The following is a 7,520-nucleotide window of genomic DNA, read 5'->3' on the forward strand; positions in this document are numbered from 1 at the left end:
GGGGGGGGGGGGGGGGTTCTATACAAGCAGGCATCCATTCTAAAAATACATATTTTCTCATTATTATAAAAGCCTCAGACACTATGGCCCTGAGATGTGCTATTATGTACTTGTCAGGGAGATGTTATGATGTAGCAGGGGCTCCAAGGGACTCAATAGGATCCCAGGAGAGGGATTAATGTGTTACTCGTCTCCTTAGGTTTGTACAAATCGGACAGTGCTTGAAGATAAACAATATAAAGCATGTTTAGCTGTGTGTACATGTGTGTTGCACACATGTTGACGTGTCTGTTTGCAAATTTTGGGGAGTAATCACGGGTTCTCAGACGCCCGTCTTCCACACATTAAGTGACCGCATACAGAGCTGTGTCTCTTACTCTCTCCTCTCATCCATATCTCCCTCACTGGCCGCCTTCCAGTGCTGAGGAGCCTTATAATTGGGTGAAATTGAGCATTAATAACATTGAGGTGGGGCCTTATCTGAAGAAATAAGAGGAAGGAGGACACTCAGTCACACTGAGACTTAAAAATATAAACCAGTGGTTTGGCAGCTCTCTTGTCGGTTCTGTTCTGGGTACTCAAGTCTGGTGCCATGCAATGTTACAATATTTCTGCTATTGTTGTTCATGAAAGGTTTTTTGATTAAGCGATGAATTGATAAGCAAGAGATGAGCTGTGCCCTCAATGATTTAGTTTACCCAAAATGAAAATTCTGTCATCATGCACTCGCCCTCATGTCATTCCAAAATTTTCTTTCTTCTGTGGAACATTAAAGGTGAAATTCTGAAGAATGTTCTGGTTGCTCTTTTTTGTGTGTGCAACAAATAGGAATGGATTTTCTACTGTTCCACTGGTTTCAAAATTTCTAGCTGAAAAATTATGCAAAAGTATCAAAAGTGTTTTTTTTTGGTCATTTTGTGTTTTGAACTCACACAATAAGTTTATGTGATTAGAAATATTCAAACCATTGTTCACCAATCTCCCCTCCAGTGAGCATTTAACTGTAGCAGCTGGATCACTGAGTCAGTTGAAATTGAGAACCTGATTAGTGCATGAATTATTCAGACTGGTTTTGTGAAATGGATTAACCGATCCTTTGAACTGATCAGACTCAACAGAACGATTCATTCATGAATCAGCCACAAAACTAACATTACATAAAGCTCTTGTATGACTTCAGAATACTTTGACTTATCTGAACTACTTTTATGATGGTCTTATGGTGCTTTTTGTTGTTGCTGAAAAGCTGTTGCTGTATTGTAATTGCATTTTCTCAGCAGAAATGGTCATATTGGTTTGAAAAGACATGAGTAAATGATGACAGAGTGAGTTAACGTAATTTTATTGATGCAAACTTATTGCTTTTGTTAGGTTTGATCATTGGGGGGCTTTTTGTCTGTTATCCAGTCATATGCTAATATAGGCAGTGTTTTATTGGGTCATTTGCAGTCCTGGCTGATGAAATATCCCCTTGTTAAATACATTTATTGTTGAAGCAGTCAACGACGAGGCCAGGAACTAATTGTGACTATGACGTCTTGTCATGTGCTATTTTATAGGTCCTCTGTTGGAGTCACTCTCTGAATGGATGGCAACAGAATACCCTACTTAAGCTAATTAAAGTTACTTCAACGTAAATGACTTGGGATAATATATCTCTTACTGACAGAACACTTTAGATCACAGCCTTGGCCCAGATTTTTCTTACAGTAGCATTACGTATTATTCTTTGCTGGGCTTTAGGTTAATATTCACTTGTTAAAAATCACTTTGGCATTTACAGTCCATGCACGTGAAGTTTCACCTTCCAAAAAGTTTCTATAAATTCAGAGTGGTTGTATCTCCACTAGGAGGCCTATTGATTGGATTAGAAACGAGAATGAGACAAGGGTCACCTCTGAGGTGCAAGTACTACATTGACAAATTACCTACTTTGAGATAATTTTACCCTGTTCATTTTGTGCCAGGTCTTTGTTTTAATGGGATTACATGCTGCCCAGCCCTTTTGATAAAAGTGAGCCACCATACATATATCCTGAGCAAAGGGGCTTGTAATTGATACTGTAGATTGTGTTGATGAGATTCTTGGTCGAATCACACCCATTCTTTTTTACTTTTGTGATTAAGACCTCTTGATAAGCCTCTGTATGTAGTACCTCAAAAGAAGCATTCCCTCTATCTCGTTTGTGATGCCCCACTCTAAACTAAAGGATCTTCACCAGAGGTGGTCGTTTGTCAGCATACCCCACTGTCACTGTATGACCTCAAAATGTCTTGGACCTCCTGCTGTAGGAGGAGCGAGCTTCCTAACAGATGCACTGGGTGGAGTGTCATTGAGCTTCCTACCACCAGACCAAAACTAGCAGCTGATAAAGGCAGAAATGTGTCAAGACCTGGTGCTTCAGCAGAACTTTTTACACCAGGGTTTCCTGAGGAGAAATGGATTAGGCAGTTACACAGCTGAGGCTGGGCTCTATCTCCTAAGCCTGTTAACTTTGCCTGTGCACAGGTTTCTGCAGATAAGTGACTATTCTTCTTTCTCTCAGTAAGTGCTGTCCGTGCTACAGGAGTCTCACTCTGCAAACCCAGCTCTTGGACTGGAACAGTTTAGAGGCTTCAGTCCCATTTTTTATACTCTTTAAAGAAATTGTTCACCCAAAAATGAACATTCTGTCATTCATTCACCCTGATGTCTTTACAAACTTGCACTGTTTTTTTCCCCTGTGATTATATAGTTTATGCTATACCACTGGCTGTCAAACTTCAAAAAATCTAATCATGCACTTTATTTCAAGTCTCTTTTTTTGTGAGGAACAGGCTGAAATTTAAGTCGTAGTTTACTCTCAAATCATTCATGCAACGCAGAACATGAATGATTTGAACTCTTAAATCAAATATGACAATTAAGGTGCAGATTGGACGTCAGTAACATAAAATGTAATATGGCCACAAGAACCAACATTATAACTTCAAAGCGGCAACATATTTGATTTCAGAGCTGCAACGTGCTTTGAGAGTGAATAACTTAAATTTCATGGTATGACTTTGGAAGGCTTGAAATATAGTGCATGAATCATATGGGCTTTTAAAAATGCTGCTATTGGAGCTTTTGTTCACTGTGTATTGCCATTGTATAGAAAACATTCAGAAATATCAGAATAGAGATTTGGAAATAGTAGGTTGAGTAAATAATGAAAGAATTGTCATTCTTTGGTAAACTACTTCTTTAACAGTGAAATATGTGAGAGTAAATCTAAACATTAAGACAGGCTGCAATTTGAACTTGGACAAATTGTCTCTAATGTGGGACATTTATCATGCATTTTCAGAGCCAACTGAAATTCGCAATTCATAAAAAAAATTACACATGCATATATACTGTATATATTTGTAATCCAGCCTCATGTTTAATAAAGAAGAGGCCTTTTGAGAGTTTAGACTTAGATTAATGACGAGATTTTAGTCAATATGTTATTTTTCCAGTGCTGAGAGCATCTTTGCTTGGTTGCTTTCATATTTTCACTTGAGAAACAAAAAAATAGTATTTTTATACTCTCTGCGCTTTATTCAATAAAACATTTAAATACTCAGAGGAGTTCAAAGTGAAAGCTGCACAAAGGAATGAATGGGCTTTTTGAATACCTTGCATCTGAAGTCATGGCGGAACAGTCAAGAAACACAGCAAATTCAGTGCAACAATAGCTTTACATTATGACCACTTTCCTGAGAAATTAAACTTGGCACAAAATGTCTCTTTGCAGGAAAAAAAAAGAAAAAGGAAAAACATGACTAATCCATAGGATTAGTACAATTGGCTTTTTCTAAAGTATCCACTCAATAATCCTCAATTTCTTTAAGCCTAGTGCTCTTTCAGACAGCTGTGGGTAAAAAAAAAAAAAGGCAAATTGCTTGGCAGTGGGCAGAAACAAGTAAGTGCGTCTGTGCCATCTAGATTGGTCTGCATGCCAACAGGGAGTGAAGTCTTAATGGCATCTCTCCGTTTATCTTGTCCCCTGGCCTATTGAGACCAATTATCATGACCAGCCGAGCCTGAAAAGGAGATTTCAAGCATCAGGGTGCCAGGAAGTCAAAGGTTTCCTGTACTTTGGGGTAAAGAAATGATTCGCCACCACAAGACACGGAAGAAAACAGGAGTAGGGATGGAAATGGAGACAAAGCAAGGCAGTAATGTCGTCTCTGCTTTTATCCTTACATCTTTCAGGTAACAACCACAACATTTTTATATTCTGAGACAATTTTAGGGTATCCATAACCACAGTGCTTTCAAAAACAATCAAATGCACTTAATGGGAGAGATGTTTCCATTCACCTTTGCTATGCATCTAAAGTTTCCTCTGAAGCAGTCGCACACTAAGTCAGCTCAGAGATTCATTTATACGTGCAGTGGGTGCAAAGAAAAGAGCAGATGTTGTTTATGGCATGAACAAAAGCCCTCAGAGATTCATTGCATCAGAATTCCTGTCTGTGCCCAGGTGTTGTGCTCCAGCCTTCACTTCCATCCACTCCATTCTGTCCACAGAGGCTATGTCATGTCACCCATAGATGTTACCCTGTGCTGCTATGAACACTTCACCTGCATATTGACCTTAGTACAGACTGACTGGAATATAGACAGGAGTATTTAGTACTTGAGTGATTATATGTTATTGCATATACTTTTCACTTATTTTGAAGTAAAAGCTTTATCTAGAGGGTATGTGTGGAACACGCTTGGCATCTCAGTCAGGGTCTAAAATTATTACTTGTCATGTGCCAGATGAGAGTAAAAATCTGTGTTGTTGAGCATATGGAACTGATACTCATCAGCTGGCTGATAATGAAACACGTCACTGTGTTTGTTTACACACAAGCAGCTCAGTGTCTTGGAGTGGATCAGTTCACAGTAAATGCTGCTTCACACAAACCGTATCTCTGCAAGCACTGAGAGTTTGAGTTACTTGTAATGTGCATCTTAAAATACAACACTTGCCAACAATCTTCCAAAATTTGTTATGAGATTAGCTTATAAGTTGGTTAAGGTAAGTTTATAAAGAGAAGCTTTAATGTTTTACAACGGTTTTCTGCCAAAATAAAAGCTTTATAGTGTAATGTTGAAAAAGCAAAGAAATTAAGCAACCTGGTCTCATGGCAAAAGAACGTCATAAATATAAGTATTTTAATTTTACTGTTCTTCTGTATTAAAAATACTTGTTTTATTTTACAATAATATTGGAAAATAATGTATGTGTTATAATTTGAATAATACAATAAAAACAGTTCTCATTGTTATTACTATTATTCTTATTATTATTGTTTTATTGTAATATTAAATTAAGGTTTTCCTTCTTTTTTATCCTTTTCTATCCTTAACTAATCATGTTTTATTTAAAAGAAATCTTTATCTGTACCTGTGATAGTGTTATCCTACAAGTTTTCTTCTCAAGTAAATTCAAATTAACATTTGGGTGGCTTTACTGGGAAAAAAAATATTATTAATAAAATTATTTTTTGAAGTGTTATGCACTTGTAAAAGTGTTACAGTGTTCTATCAAATTTTATCAAGCTTTTTACTTTTAAATACTTCAGTATAAGTTCATGTTTAAACTTTTTATTTATTTATTTATTTTTACTCAGGTAAATTTTGGCTGTGTACTTTGACTTTTAATTGAGTTGAAATTTTCCAACACAGTTCCCTTGCATCCTTACATTAAGTATAATTTCGCAGAACTTTTTACACCTTTGAATACAAGCACATACCGATCCCAATGCAGATACAAGAGTTATGACAGATGCTTCCATCGTCAGGTCCATCTCTGACTCACACACACTTGGCTCACTCTGTGGTTGTTATGAAATATCGAGACAGATCTTCAACCAGCTCGCTGTTGTTTGTCAGTTTTCGCAGTGGGCTCTGTTACCATGGTAATTCAGATGAGCGAAAGCATTGCGCTAACGTTTGTTGGTGTAGCAGAGGCGTGAAGAAGGAAGGAAAGTAATGATTGTGGCCACAGATGTTTCTAAATGACCCATACATAACCGATTTCCTCTTTGCCAAAAATTTGAATATAGGCCGGATGTTTCGTTTCTCTGTAGCGAGTGGCAGAGGAGGTGTGAAGTCTGCAGGGAAAACCACTTTCAGTGAGTCAACACTAGATTTAATATTCATCTGTTGAAAGGGGAAAAAAGAGCTAAATATCTTGCTTTTTGACAAACCATTCATTAGCCAAATCAGAACAGACAAGTCCAGTCTTTCTGTCTCTGACGCACACACACACTCACTCCCTCACAAATACACTTACATATCGCTTTAGCACCTGCCTCGGGCCTTCTTGAGGGCTTCCAGCCTGCATAGCAATGGGAGACTGACAGCGTGTATCCATTAGAGGGGAGGTGAGGCTGAGATTCTCAGAACTGACTTCGCATGAATCACTAAAAAGACTTTGTTTCCACCTGCACCTCAGTGAGAGAGTGATTCCTTGCTGTGACTCCTCCACTGCCTCCCACGTATGTGAACAGATCAGTGTCAGTGTTGTGGAGTAACTCGCTAAATGTAACGATGCTACTACCTGAACTACATTTCTTTTTTTTTAAACTGTGTAGGTTTTCCAGTAACAAGCTACTTTTTGCACAGCGAATAGGTTGTGGATAGCGACCAAACACTGCATTGCTGGCTTTATTACTGTATTCGCACACTGTGTGTTGGTCAAAGGTGAAATGGGGTTTTCAAGAATCAAATCTAAGTTTAATACAGCTTTAAATTAAGTTATTTTTTCCCATACAGTAGAATGTGTTATGTTTAAGTTTAAGCTTTTTTTCTGAGCAAAAATATTGACTGTATGTTTTTACCATGATTTACAGAAGACACCTGCTAAAATGTCATTCAGTGTAACTAGTTCATATACCAAAAAATCTTGTCAGGCATATTAGGAACCAGAATCATTAGAATACATTTAAAGACTTTATTAAAAAAAAAAAAATTAAACTAGTTAATTGTAATTTAAATTCTTTTCCAATCTTTACTGTCCTATAAACCACTAGGTTTTACCCATTTACCATTTGTTTTTAACCATTTAAAATTACTTTTTCTTTTGTATATTTTAAGTATGTTCATTTTTACATAAATATATCTGTTATGCTGAGTGGTGATGGAACATTATTTAACACATTTTCAAATGTTATTTTCACAAATGTTATTCGAAACATTAAAGCTGATACTTTATTTGCATTTAATGCCTATAAAACCACTTTTGTACATTTATTTTGTGCAGACATCAAAATGGGACGTCTTTTCTTCGACCCATGTATTAAAATGTCTGATTCCGTTTAGTGAATCGGTTTGTCTCTGTCCTCTCTATCATATGTCATTTGCTCATTTGTAACCCTGGAAAGATTTATTCTAGTGAAGTGGTTTATTCCACTCTTTGAATAGTTTGTTGTACCAAGCCCTCTCTCCTTTACATGGCCTTGGAAAGTCAGATTGTTTTTAGTGAATCAGTTCAACCTGAATGCTCCCCTCTCTC

Source organism: Sinocyclocheilus anshuiensis, unplaced genomic scaffold (assembly GCF_001515605.1).
Source record: "Sinocyclocheilus anshuiensis isolate Anshui unplaced genomic scaffold, SAMN03320099.WGS_v1.1 scaffold124, whole genome shotgun sequence".
In the NCBI taxonomy this organism is placed as follows: domain Eukaryota; kingdom Metazoa; phylum Chordata; class Actinopteri; order Cypriniformes; family Cyprinidae; genus Sinocyclocheilus; species Sinocyclocheilus anshuiensis.